Raw genomic sequence first — 18,657 nt, 5'->3', positions numbered from 1 at the left:
TCGATGAGGGAATGGTAATAGAATACCACTGTGTTGTAAGAAATGATGAAGGGGAAAGCTTCAGGGAAACCTAGGAAGACTTGTATGAACTGATTCAGAGTGAAATGAGAAGCAAGAGAACAAATTTTACTATAACAGTAACATTGTAAAGAGAAACATCTTGACAAGACATAAGAACTCTGATCAAAGCTATGATTAACCTTAATTCTAGAGGACTGATGATGAAGCATGCTACCCACCCCGTGGTAGAGAGTGATGGACTGATTGCTGAATGAAACATTTTTTAAACATAGCCAGTGAGGAAATTTGTTTTTGCTTGTTTATATACATACTTGTTACAGGGTATCATTTTTCTTTTGTTTTCCTAATGGGTGGGGTGGGAGAAGGAGAAAATTGACTTGTTAATTGGAAAATTTTAATTTAATTAAAAAAGAAAGTTATTTGGAAATTTGGATATTTAAAAGGGTCATTGATTGGGAGACCAATTTGTAGCATTTCCTCTTCTGGCTCAGCATTAATGACACATTTTCCTATGGGATATAATCCAATTCCATGGCCACAGGGGAAGAATTTGAAAAGGTTCTGACATTTAACAAGGAATCCTAATCCCCATTTTATAAATCACTATGCTTTAATCAGAATGCCTGGTCTGAAGTGCAGGTAGAGTCATGAACTCTCTTTCCTCTTCTCTCCTTGACTCCTGTCTTTATTTGTCTTCTACATATTCTCCCATTTAGCTGTCATAATCTACCACCCTCCATCTGCCAGTAGAGACAGCCAGTCACTTGCAGAAGGCAAGCCCATTAACGTGTGTCCTTTCAATAGGGCAAGGGAAAAGATACACTTTATTGTATGTTGAAATCATCACATATAACACACAAACACACACACAAGCCCTGGATATAAGATATGGTTTTATAACTGTAAAGACTCTTACTTGAATCTCTACCTGGAAATTTTCTCTCCTAAACTGGAAGTCTAGCTCGGCTAGATTTGGGAATGTATACAGTAAATAATTGACTCAGAGACATAACTTAGTGTGTTGAGGAAATCTTTTCTCTCTCCCAAATTAAATTTACATAGAAAGAGGGGAGTATACACTCTAAACATTCCTAGCTTTCTGTTGTGTTTCCCTTCAAGAAATAGTTCTCAGATAGAGAAATAAGTATTTTGAGTAAATGGTCCATGTAAATTTAATTTATTCTTATTCCTACAAGAGTAAATACTTAATTTATGTATCTGTTTAATGTTTATTCATTTGTCTTTATACCCATATTATCTGTCTGAGTCATTGAAAATTTCATTGAAAACATCTACAGGGTAGGAACCAATAGATTCTCGAAATAGTTATCTAATAAGATGTTTTTGACTATGCAGATGGGACACTAGGAAGGACTGAAGGGGCCTTGAACCCATGATGGAATCTGCTTACCAATCTGTCTTTGATGTGAATATTTTTCACAAGATTGGGAATCTTAAATCTTACCAGTAGAAGGGTTCTCTCTCTGAAATAAATGGATATGATATGGTCACATCATAATTCACTTTAATTAACATTCATTTGCATACTGGCATTACATCTTGACCAGATCACTGAATACTGGATGTGTATGAAAATATTATGTGCCTTAGTAATCTCTAGGAATGACACATCCTTTTAGTTTGCTGTGAAGGAATGTTATTGGGGAAGAGTACTCAAGATGTCCCTCTAGGGTCTTGTTCTATTAATTAATGGTGTTTCAGCCTTAGAGTAAGCAATTTTAGTGAGACATGAGACTGTTTCCGGATAGAATTTAGAACTAAATGAGTCAGTGATGAGATAAAGGAAAATAGCAAGATTGGTAACCATGTTAGGAGATACAAGAGAGACTCTATGAGAGAGTATGAAGAACCTTAGCCAAAATGAGGACCAGGTAAAAGGAGATTTGTTCCAGGATGCTGACGACCAGTGTGGCATTCTTACCTTTGAGATACACACTCCCTACAAGGAAGGGCAAGCTTCCCTCACTAGTGACCACTGTCCCTCCCAATGCAGTTCTCTGGCAGATCACGTGGCGATATGGTACCAGTGGAAGGTACATAGTCCCTAGAGTCAGATAGGCTAGGTTCAAATCTCATCTCTGATATTTACTACATTTCTGACCTTGGGCAAGGCATCCCTTGTACCTGTTTCCTCATCTGGAAAATGAAAAGATTGGACTAGATTACTTCTAAGACTCCTTCCAACTCCACATTTATGATCTCATGTTCATGGGATTCCTAGGCTCCCTTTTGCTATGGTACCAACCTTGCGAGGCTTGCCTTTCCCCATTCACAAGGCATATGAGGTCCAGACACTCATCTGAAAGATAGACCACCTTTCTCTTAATTTCATATGCAGACATTATGTCTTCTACCCTCCTCCTCTGCCCTGCTGCCACCATATCCCTCTCCTGACTTTTCCCCAGGCACAAAAATTTCTAGATACAGCTTTATAAAGAACAATTTTTTTTCCCCACTCTGAGCTTGTGGTGAACTTGTTTCTGAGAAAGGAGAAGAGAATGGAGCTGTATGAAGTTGAGGTTTTATTTATCCTGAATGACCTTAAGACAAGCTGTTTTCTCTCTGTGTGTGGTTTTGTGTGTGTGTGTGTGTGTGTGTGTGTGTGTGTGTGTGTGCTTCTTGTCATCCTGAAATTTGATATGAACAGAAATCGGTGGAGGGGCATGAAGGAGGGGGAAAGTGAATGCTGCTTGCCTTCCAGGGAAGTTAAAAGCCTCTGTAAGAAAATGTCTATTACATATAACGAATCCATGGTATTGTTCCTGAGTAGTGTCCTTCAGGTGACTAAAGAAAACTGATGGTGCCCATCACACCCTTCTTCAAGTCCCGTCTCAAGCTTTCACTGGCTTTTTCTCAGACTGAGAAGTGGAAGAGTTCATTTCAGTGCAAAGTCCTGTCATTCATGTTATGTCTCCCTCCCAACCTCCCACTGCCACATTCATTTTTAGTCTTTGATTCTTCATTCTGATAAAATATCTTTCTAAATGTACTTTTCATAACCTTCCTTTATTCCAGGGTTTTATATTTCCTTTACAACACAGTGAACTGCCTCTTACTCCCAGTTCCTCTCTTTGCCTATCAAAAGACTCTTCTCAAGAATCACAGATAAGAGGAAAGGAGAGGAAGGAAACACATCTTTTTAATTTGCTCTGCGTGGGACATATACAAACAGGTGTTTCTTAAATGTCCATGAGAATGGCAACTGGCCCATACACTTCTTTTTTTAAATTTTTAAAATTTTTTTTATTTTTTGGCTAGGCAGTGGGGTTAAGTGACTTGCCCAGGGTCACACAGTCAGTAAGTGTTATATGTTTGAGGCCAGATTTGAACTCAAGTCCTCCCGAATCTAGGGCTGGTGCTCTATCCACTATACCACCTAGCTGCCCCCTGGCCCATGCACTTCTGAGATACATGCAGGCTGTCCTCCGGGCCTGGACATACTCCTTCCTCATTTCTGCCTCTTGGAGTCCTTTGCTTCAAAGCATAGCTCAGGTATTACTTCCTTCTCCTTACCTTCCCAGTTCTTCTGGTTTTTAATGCTGATCTTCAACATCCTGGCCAGAAATGCATTTGTATACGTTTTGCATTATTTACTTGTTTGCATGTTGTCTATGTCCCTCCCAGTAGAATGTAAGCTTCTTAAGGTTTGGGTTGTTTTGTAGTTGTCTTCGAACTCAACGCTCAAGCCTAGTTATTTGCATAAGACTCTCCTCATTAGTGGAGAGAAAGATTACTCAACAGCTTCCTGGCATTAAGAATTGAAATAAATATTCTCTCTCCCCCAATGAGGAGATTCTTATGTAAATGTCCAAGCTTGAGCCCTAGGTTCCATCTCTCTAGCCTCAGTGAGCAAAAAGCTCAGCGCCAGTACTGGGGAGGCATTCAATTAATGTTGGATGAATGAAGCCCTTTGCTATAAGACCATCTAATCAATCTATGGGCTTCAAGGTCGGCTTTTTCCTTCCTTTTCATGTAGGATGAATACATTTCTATCTCCAGATTTTTCTACTACAGTTTGGAATATCCTGACGCAAATGTAGAGGCTTACAACTTTTATTATTCTTTATGCAGGCCATGCATACCTCACTCCTGAGCCAGATACACGTCTGCCTGGATTTGGAAATGAGCTTCCATTGGAAAGAATATTCTGAGTTACTCAGAAAAGACAAGCAAACAAATGGCCACAGTGGCCTTTCTGTGGAGACATTAACAAGGAAATCCGAATGCAGTATTCCAGACAAATTCAGCAGGTGCACGTTCCTGGCTATTTTTAACCTCAGTGCCTTAAGTTTCCCGTGAGTTATGGAAAGCTTGCCTTCCCTGGTGATTTACTAATGATAAACACAGTATCTAGCTGCCATCTGTGATGGATGCCAGTGTGTGCGGCATCCCCGGACCCTCATCGATATTTATAGTGCTTGGGTATGCACGGAATGTGAGCAGCGTCCAGAAGAGGGCACTGTTTGTTTATATTTCTGTGGGGCTTAATTTGCATCCACTGCCCTTTGTTGGCACATTAATGAACTAAATTAAGACAGAGCTGAGATACTGTACTCGGAGATAAGTCACAAATCAAACTGCCATTGCGTTAGAGACTCTTTCAAAGTCTTCATTCCTGTTTTTCAGCAAATGAATATGGCCAGGCTGTTAAATGTAATAACTGCTAAGCCAGCAAATCTTTTACTTGTTAAATCCATTATTTATTTATTTTTCTCTTAAAGGGCATTCTGGAGTCAAATTTTCAGACACTGCTGAATCCCAGAACAATATGGGTAATTTATACCTATTCAATGTTTCAGCCTTGGGCACAGAGATTTTCAACACAAGTACAACTGACATACATAGATATTTTTTAATGTCTGCAAAGCCCTGTACTTTGACACACAAGGGATGATGCTGCTTTAATGGCTATTTGAAAGCACAGTTCTGTGCATTTGTATGACTTTTCAAAGGGTGAATGCCCTGGATGGATTTTCAGGAGAGCAAAGAAGAAAGCCAGATATTGAGGCTGAGGAGGCAACTGAGGGCCGTTATTCTCCAGTTGGGCTGAGGCAGGAGACCTCAAGCACTCACTACTTTCAGCATCATGTCCCATTTGGAAGCTCTTCCCTGTGTCCACTTATCCACTTGCTTCCTTCTCCCTCCCATACTCAGGCTAGAATGAGGAAGTTCAGCAAGGGTAATGGTCCACTCTGAAGAGATTTGTCAGTTGGGTGTTGAGGAGGGGAGTTAACCAGTTCTTATGGACTAGAGCTAGAGGCACTACTTAGCTCTGGAGCCAAAGTGAGTTTGCAGTTTTGCAGAATACAAAGCCTTAATATAAAAAGGGGGAGGAAAAACTATTTTGTTATGTTAAATGATTTTTAATGTAAGTGTCTGGGTTTCAGTTTCCCCATATGCTAAAAGCCCTAATATAAAAAGGGGGAGGAAAAACTATTTTGTTATGTTAAATGATTTTTAATGTAAGTGTCTGGGTTTCAGTTTCCCCATATGCTAAAGAGCATATTGGGCTAGATCAGAGGTTCTTAACCTTTTTTATTTCATGTACCTCTTTGACAATTTGATGAAATCAATGGGGCCTTTTGCAGTATAATGTTTTTAAACATATAAAATAAATTACAAATGATTACATAGGAAACTGATTAAATTCAAATAGTTACCATGATATATTTTATATAAAATATATATCTATATTTACATCTTTATCTGCATCTATAGCTGCATCTACATCTCTATTATCTTTCTATCTATCTATCTATCTATCTATCTATCTATCTATCTATTCATCTATCCATTCATCCACCTACATTTGTCTCTATCTCTATGTTCATGGACTCTGGTTAAGAAACTGTAGACTAGATGATATCAATGCAGCTGAATTCACCAAGGACCTTACATTCTCTTGGGGCATATACCATTTACATGGCTAAGTAAATACAATAGGTAAAATTTATGGAGGGAAAAAGTAATAAGAAATAGGATAATTTGGAACCACTTGCCACATAAGGCACCTAAGCTGAGCCTTGAAAAAAGCTATGTATTCTTAACAGGAACTAGGGTGATGCAGTAGACAGAATGCAGGACTTGGAGTCAAAAAGACCTGAGCTTTGCCTCAGCCACATACTAGCTGTGTATTCCTGGGCTAATCACTTAATTTCTCTCTGCCTCTATTTTCTCATCTGTAAAAGAGGGGTGATAACAGCACCTACCTCCTAGGGTTGTTGTGAAGATAGAATGGGAAAATGTTTGTAAAGGGCTTTGTAAACCTTAGAGAGATATATAAACGCCATTATTATTATTAGAGGCAGAGGTGAGTAAGGTTTGTGGAATATAGTGCTATATAAGTACAATTATTGTTATCATTATCATTATTTTATTTTTTTATTATTCTAAGAGGTAGAGGTGAGGAAGATCTATGGAATAGTTGATTCTATGGCTGGAACAGAGAGGGTTATGGAGAAGTATTTGGGAAAGAGACATGGGAGATTAGAGCTAGCTTGGGAAAGACTTAAAATGCTGAGCTAAGATTCTAGAGGCAGGAGGGATTCTTGCTGAGGATCCTTGAGCTCAGATGTGCTCTGAGCTCAAGAAAGATTATCTTGGCAGATATATGGAGGATAGATGGATTGGAGAGGGGAGAGACTACCCTGCAAAGAGGACATTTAGGAAGCCTTTGCAATAGTCCAGATGAACTTATATCAAGGAGGATATAAAGTTGGGTGGTTGCTGTGTGAGTGTAAGAAAAGAATGGACATGAGACGGGTTGGGAGGCAGAATTTACAAAGCTTGGCCGTTGACTGGATATAGGCAATGAGGGAGAAGATGAATACTGTGAAGAGGCATTCAATAGGGGAGAAGAGGAGAGGGCCTTTCACAACAGATGGTCTCTATTGACTCAGGAAAGCAGGAAGCAAGGGCCTCCATGAGAGGGCAAAGGGAAGAGAGAATGTTGGAAGCTTGAAGAGACAAGGTTGGGAACAGTTGCCGTGGGCAGGGCAGTCATGGAAAAATCAAATATTTATCATGCGGTGACAATGAAGACCCAGTTGTGATTAGATAATATATATTTGTAGTGGAAACAGTGCTATTGTATGACTTCCTCTAACTATATTTAGTAGCATTGCATTGTAAGTGGAAAAATATGGATGGTGGGGGAGGGTAACCCCACTTTTGGGTTGGGCAGGAGAGTGATAGAGAAGAGGGCAAGGGGTTCAAGGACAGAGGGTAGTTTGTATTTGAACTTGTTAACTATAGGGTCAAGAATGTGAAGGGAGAAAGGTGGGTTGGGAAGGCTGGAGTGACTGGAAGTCATGGTAAAGATACTGAATAAATTTATAAAGGTGAAGCAGAGATGAAAGGGCAGATCTCTAAGTGATTTAGATCTCCTCCAGATCTAAATTCTATGATCTCTACTGTAAGATCTAAAATTTGAAAAAAGTTTGTCTTTATGAATCTAGGTTCTAAAACTGCTGGCAATTTACCTGCCAGGATGGGTCTCCAAGTCACAGAATTTGCAGTGACTTGTCAATAAAATGGCATGATAGGAAAGTTTAGAAGAGTGTCTCTCTAGCCACTGCTAGACTATATCTTTATTCTGGCATTTCTTATAATCCTAGGATTTAGAGCTGGAAGGAGCCTTGGAGATTATCTGTCTAACCCTTCCTCGGGAACTCGGAGGCATTGTGGGTAGGGATGTGAGTTTGTAGTGGGGAAGACCTGAGAGTAAATCCTGTTTCAGACATTTACTAGTTAGGTAACTCTAAGTAAGTCACTTAATCTCTCTTAGCCTCAGTTTTCCCATCTATAAGCCAGGGATAATAACAGTACCTCTACCACAGAACTGTTATAAGGATTAAATAAGATAACATATTTAATTGCTTTGCAGAAATCAGACTATATGAATGATAGCTATTATTATTATTATTATAATTTTGTGGATAAGGAAATTGGCCCAGAGAGGGAAAGTAGCTAGAACTAAATTAACTTTTATACAAATGTTGACTCCAAGGAAGAAGAAATTAGGCAAAAGATAAGATCAGGCATTAGTGTTAAGGGAGGGATTAAAGCAGAGGACATAATCAGGTCAGGAATCCAGGAATGGAAAAAAAGCAAGGCAAGGCTGGAAGTGTAGGACAAAATCCTTTTATAGGAAGGGACTAGGCCCTGGAAGTATCTGAAAGGCAAAGTCTAGATGTAGGGGTTTTTAACCTGGGATCCATATTTTTGATATTTTGATAACTGAATTTCAGTATCATTGATTCCCTTTGTAATGTTATATTTTATTTTATACATTTAAAAACATTCTGAGAAAGGTTCTATAGACTTCACTAAGCTACCCAAGGCATCCATATAAAAAAGTTAAGAACCCCGGTCTAGAGCAGTGAAGCAGGTGGCTACTTAGAGTAAGGAGGAGAAGGAGCGATGGGGAAAGAAACTGCATCTATATCTCCCAGTTGGCAGTTGGACCCATATGTCAAGTCAGACTTACCCATAAAGTTCTGAAGAAAATTAAAGGTGGACATACCTACAGAGCTTCAGCTACTGAGATAGTAAGGGAAGAACCAAAGAGAAGGTAAGGCATCACTTTGAGGGCAGAAGTGACCTAGAGTACTAGATGGCGTGAGAATTTGAAAAGGAGCAAGGACAGAGAAAGGGATGTAGGGACTAAACAGGTCTGAGAGACATGGGTCAATATTGCCCCATGGAAATCCCTTCCTTTTGTATTCACGGCTGCAAAATAGAGCAAAGATGATTCATACCCCATATACTTGTCAGAATTAGAATGGTGACATCCCAACTCCCCAAGATGATATCCAGCAGAGAATTCTAATGCTTAGACATTCAGAGCTCATGTGATGTCTTCTCTTCCCCATGTCAAAAAGGATGAGAAAGTTTGATTCTAGGACTCCAAATTGTATCTCCTTTAATTCGTAGAATTTCTTTGGGAATTACCTAAAGACAATGAGTAGGCTTGAAGCGAAGTACCCCAAATAAATTGAAATTCTGGGTTTAATGACTTGGTTATAGGTTAAAAAGTTTTAGGTTACCTGAGACGTGGAGGAACCATGGATGTATGCTCTGTGCGGTGTTTATTTCAATGTATCCAGTTATTTTAATTTTTCATCCTGATTATGAGTAAAGAATTCTATACTTTCAAGCTGTATTCAAATGACTGCCTTGCTTGTGAGATTGCCTTCCATTGAAATGCGGCATTAAAAAGGGCAGAGTTTTCCCACTGATAGAGCACTCACTACAAACCATAATATAAAGCCACTTAATTGGATAAATTCACACAAATAACTCCCTAAATAAATGAGACAAGTGCTGCTACCTATAAAAAGGGAGAGGTAGCTAGTTATCCGAGCTTGTTGGTTATCACAGAGTGTCAAAATGTATTAGGTGAAGTGAATAACTATAGGGGTTATCATGAAACTCACCACACATGACCCTTATCACCAGATAGATAGTCTAGCATTTCCTGGTAGTTAAAGTAAGAAGAACAGTTTTTCATATGCATAGATACCTTAGATCACATGTGGCCAATGAGTTAAAAATAGACTTGCACTCAGGAACCAAAAAGCCAGTAGGTACCAGAGAGCAGGCTAGAATTGTAAAATCAGAAACTAAATGAGCCAGTAATCCAGAGAACAGGAAATCAGGAACCAAAACTTCTTGACAAAATAAAAAGTCTTCTCAATAGGTGTTACTAATACATTTCTGGCTATATATATAGTTATAAATATAGATGTATATATATATATATATATATATATATACATATGTATATATATATATATATATATATATATATATATGTATATATATATATATGGTATTTCTATAACATAAAATTACATGTGCATGTGTATTATGCATGTAAATACATGTATTGGAAATATTTGCTATAATAGAAGAAAACAACAATTTTAAAAATCTACAACACTAAATGTGAATGGATTGACTTCCCCAATAAAAGGAAGATGAAGATCAGAAAACAAAATGCAACAATTTACTAAAAATAAGAAATACATAAAATAGAGACTGAGCAAAACTGAGAGATTCTGAAAAAAACTATTATACTATAGAGCACTCTAAGAAAGTAATAGTTGCACACATTATCTGAAATAAAGCAATAATAAAAATTAAAAATATCAAGAGGAACCAATAGGAAAACTACATTATTTTTTAAAATACCATAAGTAATGAAAAATAACATTTTCAAATATATATACGCTAAAGAATTGGTATTTAACTTATTAAGAACAGCTAAAAAATTATAGAAATACATTGAAAAAGGAATAATAGGAGACTTTTAATATACCTCCATCAGAGTCAAATATATCCAACATAAATAAGAAAAAGAAAGAGTGGAACAGATTACTTGAAAAAACAGATTTGTTCAATCAATGGTGGCATCAAAATAGGAATATTAAAATTGCTTATTTTTTAGCATGCCATATGTAACTTTGCAAAAATTGATCATATGCTAGGGCACAAAGGAGTCATAAGCAAATATGAAGAGTCTGAAATAATGGGTATATTTTTTACAGAACATAATTACCATAGCACAATAATTAATACCAAAAAAAAGCAGAGATGCTTGACCTTAATTGAAATTAAGTAACGACATGTCATAAAAACAATAAATATTGAGACAATTATAATAATGAGAAAATGCATAAAAATTTATGAGGCAACTAAAGTAGCCCTCAAAGTAAAATTATATCCCTGAAATTATATTATATTAATTATATTAATGGAATAGAAAAAAGATCAATAAACAGAGCACGCAATTTGAAAGAATAGAAAAAAACAAACCAGCCCTCCTAAAACATATACAAAAGAAGAAATTTTAAAATTTAGAAGATAAATAGAAAGAATCAAAAACAAAGACTATAGAACAGATAAAGCTAAGCTTTTTTTTTGAAAAATCTAAAATATTCCATAAGCCATTTGCTAACTTGACCAAGACAAAAAGAGAAGAAAATAAAAATTTCAAAGTGTCGGTAACTACTGCACACAAATAATGGCAAAACTTTGAGCTTGAGGTGAATAGGAATCTGTAAAAATATGAAATTCCCAAACTATCATATCAAGAAAGAAGACTCTTAAACATTGCAATTTCTGAAGAAAAAATGAATGAGTCATAAGTGAAATGCCAAAGGGTGGGGTGGAGGATTCTTTGCCAAATGAATTATGAGAATTTTGTCATTTAAAGGATAATTCAAACCTGTGCTACAATAACTATTATCAGAGAAGATATTCTTTCATAATCCTTTATGACATGAATTTGATCCTGATACTCAAATTGGAGAGAGACAAATAAGAGAAAGAGAATTATGAATAAATTTCATGAATGCATATTGTTGTACACATTTTAAATAAAATCTTTGCAAAGAGTCTATAGAAATATGGCAAAAAAAATCACTGTGATCAAGTTGGATTAAAACCAGAAATATGAGAATAAGGCAGCATTAGAAAAATTATTTGCAAATAGTCATATGAAAACAAAATAACAAACATATGATTATATATACACAAGTATATATATAACATTGTATGTATACTATATATAATGTATATATTATATACACAAATAAGTATTTAATTATTTAAATAGATGCAGAAAACCTTTGACAAAATGTAGTAGCATTCATTTATGTTAAAAAAACAACTTTTAAAACATAGGTTTTCGTCTATAATATGGTCAAAAACTTATAGGAAGGTCACAAAATTGACAAATTTCATTACATAAAATTTAAAAGCTTTTACACAAAAAAGTGAAAATAGAATATGGATAGAAATTGTAGAATGAACACATATATTTGATCAAATATTACTATTGAACATTTGCTATCCAAGATACAATAGAAAATTGACACAAATATGTAACACTAAGAACCATGTTCCAATACATAAGTGATCAATATATATGAATAAGTAGTTTTCAAAAGAAAAATTACAAATTTTAAATTACCATTTGAAACCATGTTCCAAATTACTAATAGTAGGAGAAATGCAAATTAAAATAACTCTGAGATATTGGCTTATATCCTGATAATTGGCAGATAAAGAATGAAAAAAATATTGGAGGGGCTGTGAAAAAAAAAAAGAAATGCACTAATAAACCACTGATGGTGCTTTGAAGTTTTCCAACTTGTCCAGATGTCACCTTGGAATTATGCAAGAAAATAGACTAAATTTTCCAGATTTTTTAACCCAAAGATCCTACTGTTGGGTTTATAGCCCTAAGTATTAAAAAACAGAAACAAAGGCCTAAAATATTCATACCATCTCTCTTGTAGTAGTAAAGAACTGGAAACAAAGTGAGTATCCACTAACTGAAAATGAAAAAAAAAAGGCATACAAATCTAATGCATTGTTATTACAAAAGAAGAAATCATGAAAATGAAGATTCTGAGAAACATTGGAAGTTTATATGAATTAATGCATAGTACAATAAGCAGAACCAAAAGAACAACATGTACAATGACTTCAATGTAAGTGAAAAGATCATTAAAAGAAAGCCAAATTCTAAGTAACTGGAAAACCTTCGAAGGTCCTAGAGAATAATCATGAAACATACTTCTCCTTACAGTAGAAAGGTAAGCCACTACTGGGGCAGAATGTTGTATATGTTGTCAGATGTATTCACTATGTAGTTGGGATTTTTTTTTACCTAATTTATTTGTCACAAGTCAGGAGAGAGGAACAGGGTGGTCTTTTTCCAAAAAATCAGTGTGATGTAAGGATGAAGAGAATCAATGAAATATTTTTCTAATGGGCAATTGGACAAATGATTTATAACACTGTTCTTAATGTATTAATATTATTGTTAAGCAATATTAGTTAAGGCAACATTCTTTAAGATATATCTGTATGTGGTTTCAGAGACATGAGTTAATACATAGTGGATATACATTCACTTAAAAATAAACACCATCCAAACAGACTTCCCTTCTATCACATTTTTATATTGTCCTTTCTGAAAGATGGCATGGAGGTCAATAACCCCATAGAGAGCTTGGTACTTAGCAGTAGACGTGATAAATGCTTGTTTAATTAAATCAAATACTATGGTGAACTCAAGCACATTTTGAAAAGGCTTGATTTCAGAAACTGAAGAATAATAATAGCTAGCATTTATCATAAATTTACTAAATGATTCATGTATGCTATTTCATTTGATCCTTTGTGTGTTAGAAATTCAGACAAAATAATGAAGGTATTTAGAAATGTAGATATTATTTATGGGTAAAATATGTGATAAATAAATATTCAACTTCACTCTCAACTCTTTCTCATAATCTTCCATACACGTTTGAGAGGTTCAGAAATGTGACATAGCAGAAAGAACCTTGGACCAGAAGTCAAAGGACTTGGGTTCTAATCTTGGCTATGCCACTAATTGACTGGGTGACATTGAGCAAGTCACTTCCTCTATGTGGGTGTAGTCTGTATCTGTATTATGAAGTAGCTAAACTGTGCAGTGGACCAGATATTTTCAGATGTCCCATCAACCTGGAATCTGTATGTATTTAATACGTAAACTCTCTCCTTGCAAACTTTCACTGATCTGTGAAATGATTATTCACTTGGAGAAAAGGAAGATGGAAGGGGGAGGTTATTCCTGGCAAATGTCTACCATTGTGCTGGATGCTGGCCAGGAAAGTTCTGCCATTTGGTGTAGATTTGGGAAATACAAAGTAATATTAATATCAATTGAAGAAAATGTAATTAGGAAACAATACAGGGATGAAAAGTCATAATATATCCAAAACCTACATATAAGTGACTTTAGGATGATCTACCATTTTGGTACATTAGCTGTGTTGCTGCTTGTCTCCATTATGAGGGATAATTGAGAAGTCATAGAATCATATATTTAATGCTAGAATGAACTTTAGAAGACATTCAGTCTGAACCACTCATTTTAAAGATGAGGAAACTGAGGCACAGAGAGATTATGTGACTTCCCCAGGGCCACACAGTATGTGTATGAGGTAGGACATTAACCCAGGCTCACCCTATCTCTAAGACGAGACCCCTATCCACTACACTATGATTCCTATGTACAGATTGTCTATAAAAGCTTTACCCAATGTCTGGTTAGGAAGAGCATTTTGTAGGCATGCGATGACATATGATGAGTAGTCTCATGATGTAATTTGGGATGCCTCGCTCTAGTGGCTTTGTTCAGCTCTTTATATTTGCCTGTCAATAAGTGTCACAGATGTAAGATACCCCAATATATGAAATACTGAATAAAAGTCCTGGGTAATTGCTAACCTGTATGTTGCACCCACATAGATAGCAGGCTTTAAATTTTGGAAATTGTTTTAGAAAAGTGAAAAGTCATTCAGGCCATGGACAAATTTCACAGCATCTTTGTTCTTTTCTTTGTTGATATCAGCCACTCTCACTTTTGACATTGCACAGATTGTAAAAATTTTATAGTCCTCAGCCGAGTCAGTCAAGAGAAAAGGCTCCCATCTTAACTCCATGAATAAGGGTCGGCCAAAGGAGGAGAGCCAGATTCACCCTACCCCTCTCTTTTCTGCTTCTTCCACCTCTCAAATAATGATAAAAGATCATTTAGAGGTATAGATGCAGAGGTGGAAGCAACAGGCAACCCCTTCTCACTCCAACAGGCATTCCCTTGGAAAGTCAGGAAACCAGTTAAGCATCACCAACACCTATTAGTAATATAACTTATTCTGTATATAAGAGGAAAACTGGGAAGTTATTTTGCATTGCTCTGTTTGAAGAACTGATAGGAGGATGCTGGTATTTGTCTCTCCAGATGGTTGGCTTAAGACTTGGTCTGCAGACCTGAAGGCAGCTACTGGTGAGGTGGATAGAGTGCTGGGTCTGCAGTTAAGAAGATCTGAGTTTGAATATGGCCTCAGACACTTAGTAGCTGTGTGACCCTGGAAAAAGTCACTCTATTTCAAGTTCTAACCCAAAGTCTCACAGGCAATAAATAGGAAAGCCATAATTTTAAGTCAGCTTCTCTTACTCCAAAACTCTATAATCTTTCTACTATACCAGTCTACCTTTTATCACACTCATGCAACAGCTACAGGGTGCACAGAACTCTGGGTCTGGAGTCAAGATCTGAGTTCAAATCCAGCCTCAGACACCTACTGGACAAGTCACTTAGCCTTTGTTTGTCTTCATTTCTTCATCTGGGGATAGTAATACCTCCTAAGGTGTTCTGAGGATCAAATGAGATAAATTTAATAAAGCACATAGACCCACGCTTGGCATACAGTAGGTGCTTTATAAATGTTAGCTATTATTATTTTTATACTTGTCTTATTTTTTTTTAGGCTATTAGGGTTAAGTGACTTGCCCAGGGTCACACAGCTAGTGAGTATTAAGTGTTTGGTCTGAGGCTGGATTTGAACTCAGGTCCTCCTGACTTCAGGGCCGGTGCTCTATCCACTGCACCACCTAGCTGCCCCAATTTGTCTTACTTTCCCCCAAGAAGATCATATACTCTTTTGGGGTAATTAGAATATATATATATATATATATATATATATATATATGTATGTATGTATGTATATATGTATGTATGTATGTATATATGTATGTATTAATTTTTGTAGCCTCAGAATAGTTTCATATGGTCTTTGTAACAGACAGAATTATCTGTCATCTGAGGAACTGTCTTACTCAGTTTGGAAGACCAAGTTGATGATTATTTTCTGCTATATAATTTCTCAGAACTCATGCATTATGTGATAGATCTGGAAGGAGTACCTTCACTAGTGCAATTTCAGATCCCTGAAGGTTCTAGGAAGTTTGCTCTACAAAGGGCCTTCAATTTAGTAGGTGCTTAATTGAATCTACTGTCTTTTTCCAAGGGGGGAAGGAATAGCAGTGATCTCCCACTCTTAGAAACTCTGCCTAGTGATCAGACACCTTTTTGTAATTGCCCATCCTTCCTTTGCAAAGAGGACCAGTGATGTCACAGGATAATGTCTTAGCTTGTGCGTGAATTGGATTTAAGTGAGGCAGAGTTGTACAGTGTCATCAGCCTTACTCTCTCTTCCAAAGTCATTGAAATCCAGTGGCAAGATGAAAATCAAGATGACTAGTCCAGGATGCAGTGGATGACCTTGCCATCTTTGATGCCAAGCTCTAAGAATCCATATTATCTGCTCTAGCCACCTTACTGGTTGTTGGAACAAATTATTTTCATCTGCCCATTCTGCCAGGGGAAGTCTTCCCATGCTTGGGGGAGACATTCCCCTAACTCACCAATAGGTTTGAGGCTGGTCAGTTATACTCATCCTCATTTAGCTCATCTGCTGAGATGGTTTAACTAGGGTACGGCCACTGAACATGCTATAGCTTCTTGGAGAGTTGGGTGGCAGGTGGACAACAAAGATGGAGGAGCAACCCTGAAAAGGTTTCAGGAAGTCTTCGCATTAGAGATTCTAGTTCTCCCTGAACCACCCACATACCTTAGAAATTTTCCTGTAGAGCTTTCTGGAACTCATTGAACACTCTATACATGAGTAAGTATGTAACTGCTATAGATTATATTTCAGAGAAGGATCTTTTTGTTAATACATATATTTATTGATAGATGGTCCTAGTAACCCTGTTGAAAGATAGGTAAAACTACTTTCATGTTCTTAGACATTTGTATTTGTAAGTCACAAAATTTTAGTGTTAGAAGGGCTCTCAGTGGTCATCTAGTCCAGGACTTCTTAAACTTTCTCCGCTTGTGACCCCTTTTTGCATTTTGGCAGCATGCGTTGGCATTGCATGGCCTGAAAGCAAGCACAGCGCAAAGTGCACATGCTTTGTGTTCAGAACCAAGGCTGCGGTGAAGTTACGATGCAAAATGGACAAGCGCTGCCAGAAACACCTTGGATTCATTACACATTAGATTTTTAATTAATTTTTGGTCATTGTGTGTTTGAAAATCTACTGTCGCCAAATTTTTGCCACAGTTTAAGTTGTTTTTGCCACAGTTTAAGAAGCACTAATCTAATCTAAACCATGTCATGCCCCCCACCCCACCAAAATACTTTTCCTTTCTGCAAACCCAACAAATGGCAGGCTCCTCTTAAAGCCCTGAAATCAGGGGGAACTCACTATCTCTTTACACAGACTGTTCCTCTCTAGCCAAGTCAAATTGTCATGATATTTCCCCTGATATAAAACCCAAATTCAGCTCTTTGCAACCACTGCCTCTTTCTCCTGATTCTTTCTCTTGAAGCCAAAAAGGACGACTCTAACACCTCTTCCTCATGAAATCCCTATAGCTATTCAAGACAGCTCTCTAGTCCCTGGGAGATTTTGCTTCATTGGCTACACATTCCTAGTTCTTTCAACTGATGCTCGGATGACATGATCTCAAAGCCTCGCAACATTCCAGTTGCCTTCCTGAAGACATTCTCCAGTTAATCTATATCCTTCCCAAACTGTAGCACACAGAACTGAACACAATACTCCAGATGAGGTCTAACTAGAAGAGAGTACAGCAACATCATTACCTGCATGTTCCCAGAAGCTGTGCATTTCAAGTTAGCCCAAAATTGATAAATTTTTGGGAGGCAGCACTGTTGAATCATACTAAGTTTGAATTCGGCTAAAATTTCCAGAATTTTTTTAGACATACTACTGCCAATGTTAAGGGCTTACTATTCAAATGTGAGTTACTATTGTTAATTTTCTGATTATTTTTCACTCGTGTCTGACTCTTCTTGGCCTCATTTGGGGTTTTCTTGGCAAACATACTGGAATGGTTTGTCATTTCCTTCTCCAGCTCATTTTACAGATGAGGAAACTGAGACAAACAGTGTTAAGCAACTTGTCCAGGGTCACACAGATAGTAAGTGTCTGAGGCGGGACTTGAACTCATGAAGATGACTTTTTCTAACTCCAGGCCCAGCACTCTATCCACTGCACCACCTATCCTCTATTGTTATTAAATGAATTCGCATTTCTTACCCTACTTGAATTCCCCTATAGAATTGGGCAAAATTTCAGAATGATGGTTGGAAGACTTTCAAAATCTCTAAGAAATCAAGGACAATGGAAGTACCAAAGAGAAACAATGGGTAAACATTTTCCCCAGATTTCACAAGTGGTAAGAAGGTGGATTTTTGTTAATTATAGATGATGACTTTTATGTTTATCTCTGCCAAAATTATAGAATAATAAAATAGATGGTTTGTGAGTGCTTAGGAATGAAAAGCATAATCATTAGGAACCAGTATAGGTTCCCTAGGAATGCCATGCCCATCAAACCACATTCTTTATTTTTTTAGCAAGTTTACTAGTTAGTTGGGAGGTTCAGAGGAGTGCTGTATAAACAATATATGTGAGAAATGCTCTTGACAAAATCCTTGATGGAGAAATGTGCCATGTCTAGATGTAGTTGCAAAGAATTTTCATCAATGGATGAAATCTATCCTTGAGCTTATCCTATTAAAAATTCTTTTGCTCTCAATGACTTGACTGTATACTTGGATGGCATACTTACCAAATTTGCAGATTGTCATTGCAGATGTGATGAGGAGAGTTAATTTAGTGGATAACAGAAGCAGGATCCTGAAATGTCTCAATAGATGAAAACAAATGCAAAGGCAT

General features: G+C 36.9%; 1 pseudogene; it reads left to right on the top strand.

Annotated features, from left to right (window-relative positions):
* The first annotated feature begins 1,883 nt into the window (after nt 1–1,883).
* LOC110195383 (charged multivesicular body protein 1B2-like) overlaps nt 1,884–18,657 on the top strand; it is a 29,287-nt pseudogene continuing 12,513 nt past the window's right edge.

The sequence above is a fragment of the Phascolarctos cinereus genome, unplaced genomic scaffold, assembly GCF_003287225.1.
Source record: "Phascolarctos cinereus isolate Bilbo 61053 unplaced genomic scaffold, phaCin_HiC Scaffold_7;HRSCAF=346, whole genome shotgun sequence".
NCBI classification, from domain to species: domain Eukaryota; kingdom Metazoa; phylum Chordata; class Mammalia; order Diprotodontia; family Phascolarctidae; genus Phascolarctos; species Phascolarctos cinereus.
The sequence above is the reverse complement of the archived record's forward strand: the minus strand, read 5'-3'. Positions and strand labels throughout refer to the sequence as shown.